This window comes from Olea europaea, chromosome 12 (genome assembly GCF_002742605.1).
Source record: "Olea europaea var. sylvestris chromosome 12, O_europaea_v1, whole genome shotgun sequence".
Classification (NCBI taxonomy): domain Eukaryota; kingdom Viridiplantae; phylum Streptophyta; class Magnoliopsida; order Lamiales; family Oleaceae; genus Olea; species Olea europaea.
In genome coordinates this window covers 6,431,373-6,441,245 of record NC_036248.1, presented here as the reverse complement: position 1 = coordinate 6,441,245, position 9,873 = coordinate 6,431,373, and positions in this window count along the sequence as shown.

Sequence of the window (9,873 nt, the reverse complement as noted above, 5' to 3'; positions counted from 1 at the left end):
TTCCCCCAAAATGAGACTCAATCAAAGGCTAAGCCTCCACTTGGAATAGTTTATAAACAATTTATGATTTATAAATTGATAAAATTAGTAGTGTCCAAAGGAACCGAACTCCATTAAAATAAATGGTCGAAAATAATGCTTGTTAAAGTTTTTTTCCTTAAAAAATTGATCAAATTTCATTTTTAACAACAAATTTAATTCTACCAGTAGTCAGAACATGCGTTTCACGTCTTATTTATCGAATGAATGATGTGCGTAATAATTTTGATGTGTATTAACATTCTTTTTTAAAGTAGTTGAGGTATTTAATATTGTCAAAGACAAAATTAAAATTGTAAAGAATAATTTTATTTATTAATTTTTTTTTATGGAATTATGTATGTAATGTGAGAATGTTGAAAGGATTGATTGCCTCTTATTTTTTCATTTCGAAGTCTATATATTTTTTCTTTCTCAAGCATTGTAAAAATGTCTCTTGAAGTTCTCCATCTCCCACTGGGAGGTGGAGATCAGGCTTGATACTTCGATGCCTAGTTTCAATTGTATATTCGTGAATACGTTTTAGACACTACTTTAGAATTAGGTATGGTAGAATTGTAGAAGTAGAACAAATAAAATTGATGTAACAAATAAAATTTTTTTTTTTTCTCTTTGCACCTATGTCATGAAACCTAGGCCTAGATCTGACATATAGATGTCCTACTAAAAGATGGCTCCACAAATTCATAAATATGAATAAAAAAGTAATACACATTTGCACGAATATACTGAGACAGTAATATAATCGAGCTACCACGTGCTTATGATGCCCCAAACGGATGTATATATATATATATACAATTAAAAAAATTCGTGGTAATAGATAAATTTAAAATAGAAACTTCATACAATTAAATCCATTGTATTAGAGATTAAATTGAAATGTGAACCAAGCTTAACTAATCGGCAAAAAAAAATAATAATAATAAAATAAAATAAAATTCCAACACTTGTTAGATGGACAATACTAAAACAATTAAAAAATAAAAATAGAGATAAAAAATAATTATGCTATCGTTTTAGTATAATAAAAATTTTTGTCAAAGATCAAACTAACCATTTTTATTTTTTTTTTAGAATTTGTCTCATGCAAATTAACTTCTGTAAAATTCCAATGTCCAACATGAATATATTCACATATATAAGTATGATTTAGGCTATTTTCGAGTTTTGAAAAAATATAACCCACAACAAATTGCTTTCATCGACAATGGTTGTTAATTTTAGCTCACATCAAATTGTTTTCATTGACAACAGTTCCAAAATGAGAATGGTTGATTTTTATAGTTATCATAATCTTAATTATATTTATTACAAAATATATATACTAACATAAAGCATCTCTACATCACCCTCTCATTTATATATATTGATGTTCACTTTTGTAACCTCAATTAAATAATAACCAAATGGATGGATTGTAATGTAAATCATGAAAATTAATAAGGACTTTGTTGATGAAAATAAAATCTGCTTTGTGATGCGAACCCCGTAGCAATGGAAACTACGAAACCCACAACGAGATTGATGCGGAACCCAAGAATGCCAATACTAACCCGATTTTGGATCTCGAACCCCAAGAATTGAACCAAGAAACCCTAAATTAGCGAAAAACCTAAAACCCCTTGAATTACAATTAAAAGAACCCACAATCTGATTGATTAGAACGCCACAAGAAGTTGAATCTTGATAAGTTCCAAGATTGTTCAAGAAGAACAATAAATTGAAAGAACAATTCTCTCTCTATAATATTAAGCAGTAGTCAAAGTTCAAAGGTTTTTACAATGAAAAAGTATTCTCCTATTTATACTATTCCTCGAATAGGAGTCAAAAAGGAAATATAATTCTAAAATTCCTAAAATATTCTTCCAATATGGTAGGAGTTTGATTAAGAATGAAATTCTAGTAAAATAAGGAAAAACGCGGAAAAAAGGAAAATCGCGCCCAAAAATGAACCATGCGGTCGCATGGTTATAACACGTGCGGCCGCATGGTAATATAATTTCGGCCAATTGAAATCTCGGTCTCATGTTGTGCGGCCGCATGGTTACACTGCCCATTCTCGTCTTCGACTGCTTGTAACGTATTGATCCATTTTATTTCGACCTTCGACCCGAACACGAAACTTGTACCATTTTGAGTTCCGAACATGGTTCCATCAATAGTTTCTTAAACGAGCAATCCCATCGCTTGTTTCACTTGTTTTGCCCTTGATTGCGTCATTGGTTCGCCATCGACTATCAACAGGTCTCGTCTCGCACTTGCCTTTGTCGGGCTCGACTCCTGGATCATATCATCCCCTCCCTCTTCAAAATGATTCGTCCTCGAATCTGAACCTACATCAAATAGAGAGAGATCAGATACATTAAAAGTAGCTGAAACATTATACTCACCAGGTAAATCCACTTTGTATGTATTGTCATTGATCCTCTCGATGATTTGAAACGCTCTATATCCTCGTGGTTGCAATTTTGACTTCCTCTGTTCTGGAAAACGCTCTTTTCTGAAATGCACTCAGACCTAATCTTCAGGCTCAAATGTAACGCGTCTTCTTCCTTTATTTGCTTTTGATGCAATCAGCTTTCCTTTCTCTTCGATCTGCATCCTGACCTTTTCATGGAGTGTTTTCACCATCTCATCTTTTCTTTTCCCATCCAAGCTACCTCGTTCATGCACAGGCAAAAGCATTAAATCCATAGGTGTTAGTGGATTAAAACCATAAACAATTTCAAAAGGAGAAAACGAAGTAGTAGAATGTGTAGCTCGATTATATGCAAACTATATAAACGGTAAACACTCTTCCCATGATTTCAGATTTTTATTGATCACTGTCCTAAGTAGTTGAGTCATAGTTCGATTAACTACCTCAGTTTGTCCATCTATTTGTGGGTGACAAGTTGTAGAAAATAATAACTTAGTTCCTAACTTACTCCACAGAACACGCCAAAAATGACTCAAAAACTTCACGTCCCTATCAGACACTATACTTTTAGGTACTCCATGTAAACGTACTATTTCCCTAAAGAATAAGTCTGCAATATTAGTAGCATCGTCAGTTTTATGACATGGCATGAAGTGCGCCATCTTACTAAACCTATCGACCACTACAAATATTGAATCTCGACCCCTTTTTGTCCTAGGCAAACCTAACACAAAGTCCATAGATATGTCTACCCAAGGTTCACTAGGTACAGGTAAATGAGTAAACAAACCATGGGGTTGAACCTTAGACTTAGCCTTTTTACAAGTTATACACTTTCCACATATTTGTTCTACGTCATGTTGCATTTTAGGCCAATAAAAATGTTCCCCTAACATGTCTAAAGTCTTTTGAAGCCCGAAGTGTCCCATTAAACCACTCTCACGTGCTTCCCTTACCAATAATTCACGCAAAGAACAATTATGAATGCACAACTTATCTTCTCTAAATAAATATCCTTCATGCCTATAGAATTTATCAAATACACCTTTGTCATATGAAGCATAAATACTAGAAAAATCACAATCAGATTCATACATGCCCTTAATATGCTCGAAACCAAGTAATTTAGTACTTAATGAATTTAAAAGCACATACTTTCGAGACAACGCATCAGCAACTATATTTTCGTTACCTTGTTTGTACTTGATGACGTAGGGAAATGTCTCGATAAACTGCACCCATCTCACATGTCTTTTGTTCAACTTACCTTGACCTCGCAAATGCTTTAAAGATTCATGATCGGTGTGTATCACGAATTCCTTTGGCCATAAGTAGTGCTGCCAAGTCTCCAATGCTCGAACAAGTGAATACAGCTCATTGCCATATGTCAGATAATTCAATGCTGCCCCACTCAACTTTTCGCTAAAGTAAGCAATATGTCTCCTTTCCTGCATTAACACTACTCCTATGCCTATTCCTGATGCATCACACTCAACCTCGAATGTTTTATCAAAATTTGGTAATGTCAAAACAGGTGCTTTATATAGCTTATCCTTGATTATGTTAAATGCAATTTCTTGAGATTTTCCCCAATGAAAACCTACACTCTTCTTTACTATTTCAGTCAACGGTGTGGTGATGGTGCTAAAATCTCTTACAAATCGCCTATAAAAACTAGCCAATCCATGAAAACTCAGTTATAGAATTAGGTGTTGGTCACTCTTTAATAGCTTTTATCTTTTCTTCATCGACTTCCACCCCATTAGCACTAACGACAAATCCTAGGAAAACAACTCTATCCATGCAGAACGTGCACTTTTTGAAATTAGCATACAGTTGTTCCTTTCGCAACACAACAAGCACACAATTTAAATATTCTAAATGCTCATCTAGATTTTTGCTGTAGATTAAGATGTCAACAAAATAAACTACAACAAATTTCTCAATAAAAGCACGCAAAATATGGTTCATTAAACGCATAAAAGTGCTCGGTGCATTAGTGGGTCCAAACTGCATAACTAACCATTCATACAATCCATACTTAGTCTTAAACACCGTTTTCCATTCATCACCCTCCCGCATGCGTATTTGATGATACCCACTCTTAAGATCAATCTTACTAAAAATGCAAGCACCATGCAATTCATCAAACATATCATCTAGCCAGGTATTGGGTGACGATACTTTACTGTGATATTGTTGATAGCTCGGCAATTCACGCACATTCTCCAAGTCCCGTCCTTCTTAGGCACCAGCAAAACAGGTACAGCACATGGACTCCTGCTCTCCCTGACATAACCTTTGCTCATCAACTCCTCCACTTGCTTTTGAAGCTCCTTCGTCTCCTCGGGATTGCTTTGGTAAGCTGGTCAATTCGGTATGACAGCTCCGGGTACAATGTCAATCTGGTGCTCGATACCTCTGATTGGTGGCAATCCACTTGGCATCTCCTCAGGAAACACATCGTTGAACTCCTGCAATAAAGACTTAATCAAACTAGGGAGGGATGTGTTAGAATCCTTGAAATTGAGGAGGGACTCCTTGTACACTAACAATATCATCTGCCTATTATCGCTCATAGCCTTTTTTAACCCACTCTCTTTTGCATAGAAGTTGACCTTTGACTTTTCTCTCCGCTTAGCTGACTCTTTTTCTCTCCTCTCAACTGACTCTTTTTCTTTTCACTCATGTGGCTTCTCTTTCTTTTCTCCACTCTTAGCCACCTCACTATTTTCTCTCTTAGCGATAGTTTCACTATTGCCTCTCATTTTTCCTGACTCTCTTATTCTCTCATCTTCCTCACTTTTCAGCTTGATTTGATCTTCATACACTTGTGCCGGTGTTAATGGCGCAAGAGTAATAGTCTTTCCATCCTTGACAAAGCTATAACGATTCCTATAACCATCATGTGTGACCCTTCTATCATATTGCCATGGTCTTCCTAACAAGATATGACCTACATGCATAGGCACCACATCACATACTACCTTGTCACTATAACTCCCAATTGAGAAATCAATTAAAACTCTTTTATTCACCCTAACTTCCCCACTTTCATTCAGCCATTGCAACTTATAAGGCCTAGGGTGTCTTAACAATGCTAGTCTTAATTTCTCAACTAAAGTTCTACTAGCTACATTCGTGCAACTCCCACCATCAATAATCATACTACATACCTTATCGTTGACGTAACAACACGTGTGGAATATATTTTCTTGCTGCTACTCCGAATCATCCACTTTGACTTGAGTGTTAAGAGCTCTCATTGACACCAATGATTCCCCAACAGCAAACTCCAATTTTTCTTCTTCTTCAACGTCCTCCAATGCAGGCATGTCCTCAAACTCTCCGTCACTTTCACTCACCACTTCTCCATTATCCAACAAAACCATTACCTGTTTATTTGGGCATTGAGAAGCAATGTGCCCTGACCCCAAGCATCTGAAACACTTGATGTCTCGATTCCTTGATGGTTGTGAATCTGTTTTGGGTGCTGTTTTGCTAGTACTTTCTTCTTTCCCTTTCTGCCACTCATTCCTACCTTTAGGTACAGTTTTATCACATTTGTTGTTGTTGTCCCACCCTGGCTTCCAAGTTGGATTAACACTCGAAGTTCCTAACGGCTGCCTAGTTGCCCCTTTCCTCTTCAGCTGTCTCTCTACCTTCATAGCCACATGCTACATGTCTTCCAACTCCACATAATGTTGCAACTCCACTACATTGGCAATTTTCCTATTCAACCCATTCAAGAATCGTGCCATGGCAGCCTCCCGATCCTCCACCACATTGGCCCTAATCATGAGTATTTCCATCTCCTTATGATAGTCCTCTACACTTTTCGACCCTTGATATAGACCTTGCAGTTTTTGATGGATCTCTCGGTAATAGTGGCTAGGAACAAACCTCTTTCTCATCAATGACTTCAATTCCTCCCAATTGTTGATTGGTCTTCCCCCACTCCTACGTTGTGAAGTAATCACTTGATCCCACCATGAAATTGCATAGTCACTGAACTCCAAAACTGCTAACTTCATATTTTTCTCCTTCGAATAGTTATAACACTCGAAGATCATTTCAACCTTCCTTTCCCACTCCAGGTATGCCTCGGGATCACTCCTTCCTTTGAATGAAGGAACTGTCATTTTTATATTTCCCAAGTTTCCATCCAACTCCTCCCCGCGATCATTCCGACCCCGTCTGTCGAACTTATCGCCTCTATTTCTCATCCTTGTCATCTCAACACCGTGAAATTCATCTTCGCCCATGTCACTCTCATATCCATACTCCTCTCGTCTTTCCCTCCTAGGTTCCCATCTATTCGGTCCTCTGGATACATCCACTCGATGCTCCCGACTAAAATTAGCCATCGATGTATCTAATCTATTCATCCAAGCCTCCTGTTTCTCCAACCTATTTCTCACATCTCCAAACGCCCTCTCAAACCTTTTGCACTAAATCCTCCGTTATATTGCTATTATTGCCTTATCAGCTTGAGTTTGATTCTGCCCTTTCTGACATCCTAACACTAAAATTTTATTTTACTGCCTCACCAAAAGTCACTCGGAAACACACACAAGGCTTTTACCCTCTATTAAGCTTACCTCTCTGCCTTTTACCACTCAATTCTTTCAACAATTGCTTCTAGAAACAATTAATGAACTCAATCAATCAATCAATTTGTGTAGAATTCCCCAAACCGGATGTGACTAAATAATTGTAACAAAAGACTCAAAGAAAACTTTTAAAATTTGATTTGAATGAAGGAATTGAGTGATTCAATGTATCCAAGTAATTTAGAAATGATAATGAATAATAAAAGTTGGTATTTGACGGATCAATAATATTCAACAAGTTTTTTTACTGTACGGATTAACAGTACCGTACGGATGAATAGTAATTTTTTTAAAGATCCGGAAATCAATAACAAAACCAACAAAGAAAATGAAAACTGATTTGGGCGAAAATTGAGCCCAAAAACGGAATTTGAAGATTTTTGATGAAATTTTTTTGGATCAAAGATCAAGAAAATCTTCTGGACACAAGAACACAAGAAATTGAAAAAAAAAATTAAAAAACAAAGGATATAACCTGATTAAATTGGAGCCAAAACTCTAATATCAACCGATGCGAACTCCATAGCAATGGAAACTACGAAACCCACAACGAGATTGATGCGGAACCCAAGAACGCCAATACTAACCCAATTTTGGATCCGAACCCCAAGAATTGAACTAAGAAACCTTAGATTAGTGAAGAACCTAAAACCCCTTGAATTACAATTAAAATAACCCACAATCCGATTGATTAGAACGCCACAAGAAGTTGAATCTTGATAAGTTCCAAGATTGTTCAAGAAGAACAATAAATTGAAAGAACAATTCTCTCTCTATAATATTAAGCAATAGTCAAAGTTCAAAGATTTTTACAATTAAAAAGTATTCTCCTATTTATACTATTCCTCGAATAGGAGTCAAAAAGGAAATATAATTCTAATAATCTAACAAAATTCCTAAAATATTCGTCCAATATGGTAGGAGTTTGATTAAGAATGAAATTCTAGTAAAATAAGGAAAAACGCGGAAAAAAGAAAAATCGCGCCCAGAAATGAACCATGCGGTTGCATGGTTATAACACGTGCGGCCGCAAGGTAATATAATTTTGGCCAATTGAAATCTCGGTCTCATGTTGTGCGGCCGCATGGTTACACTGCCCATTCTCGTTTTCGGCTGCTCGTAACGCATTGATCTATTTTGTTTCGGCCTTCGACCCGAACACGAAACTTGTCCCATTTTGAGTCCTGAACATAGTTCCATCAATAGTTTCTTGAACGAGCAATCCCATCGCTTGTTTTACTTGTTTTGCTCTTGATCGTGTCATTGATCCGCCATCGACTATCAACGGGTTTCGTCTCGCACTTGCCTTCGTCGGGCTCGACTCCTGGATCATATCACTTTGTTAATGAAAAATAAAACTCAATGGATGAATTATAATGTAAATCATGAAAATTAATAAGTTTTTTGTTGATGAACAAATAAAAAATTGATTTGTTGATAGAAAATAAAAATTGTACGAACAAAATATTCAATTGAATGATAAGTCACTAAATTTTCGTTGATTTTTTTTTTTTTTTAATAATTGAATGTCAATTTCACTCTTTATATTAATTACAACCCAAATGATAAATATCAATTAAATATTTCACCACTTATATTAATTCTAAATCAAATGACAAATATTAATTAAATTGGTAATAAGGGCTCTGTTGATGAAAATTAAAAATTGTAAAGAAAAAAATCAATTGAATGTTAGTCATTGAATTTTCGTGTGTAATTTCTTTTTTATTCATTGAATATCCTCATTAATATACAAATGCAACCTTTAAAATATTTATAACCTCAATTAAATAATAATAATAACTTAATGGATGAATTATAATATAAAGTATGAAGATTAAAAATTGCTCTGTTGACGAAAAATAAAAATTCATTGCATGAATTATAACGTAAATCATGAAGATAAGTAAAGGTTTTGTTGATGAAAAATAAAAATTGATTCGTTGGTGGAAAATAAAAATTGTGAGAACAAAATGGTCAATTGAATGGTAAGTCGCTGATTTTTGTTTTCTTTTTTCAATATAATTGAATGTTAGTTTCACTCCTTATATTAATTCTAATATAAAATGATAAATATCAATAAATATTTCACTCCGTATACTATATTAATTTTAAACCAAATGATAAATACTAATTAAATTGTTATTCAAATTATGGTGGTATAGTGGGCATATAGTTAAATATGTAAGGGTAAAATTGGTTTTTAAAAGTTTCACCACCATCCCCACTTTTAATAAATTATAGATATAGATATAGATTAATAACTCTTATCCACTTTTAACTATCATATTTAATGAGATCCACCAACTTTTATCAAATTTATTACATTAAACATCACGCATTACATATATTACCAAAGAGAAATGATAAAGAAGAAGTGCTAATCAATACTCGTAAAATTATAAATTTATTTGTTCGACAAAATAAGTAACTCGAACACAATAGAACAATTAAAAACGATCGTCACATTCCTTTCACGTGTTGTAGGTATTGATTTTTATATAACGAGCCCAATTTGCCACATATCTTTAAAATATATTTTTTTATCTTAATTTCATTTTAACTGTATATTCTCCTAATAAAATAATATTATACTTTTGTTTAGTTCAACGAAAAAGTTGATTAAAATACAAGTCAAAGTCAACATTTCATAGAATTCATAAATTTTCAACTACATATTCTATCAATTTTTATTAAAATTTATTAAAAATTTAATTGTTATTTAAATCAAACAAGAATTATAGGTGAATTCATAATTTTTTACTACTTCACACATCCATCAAAAAAATATCACGTTTC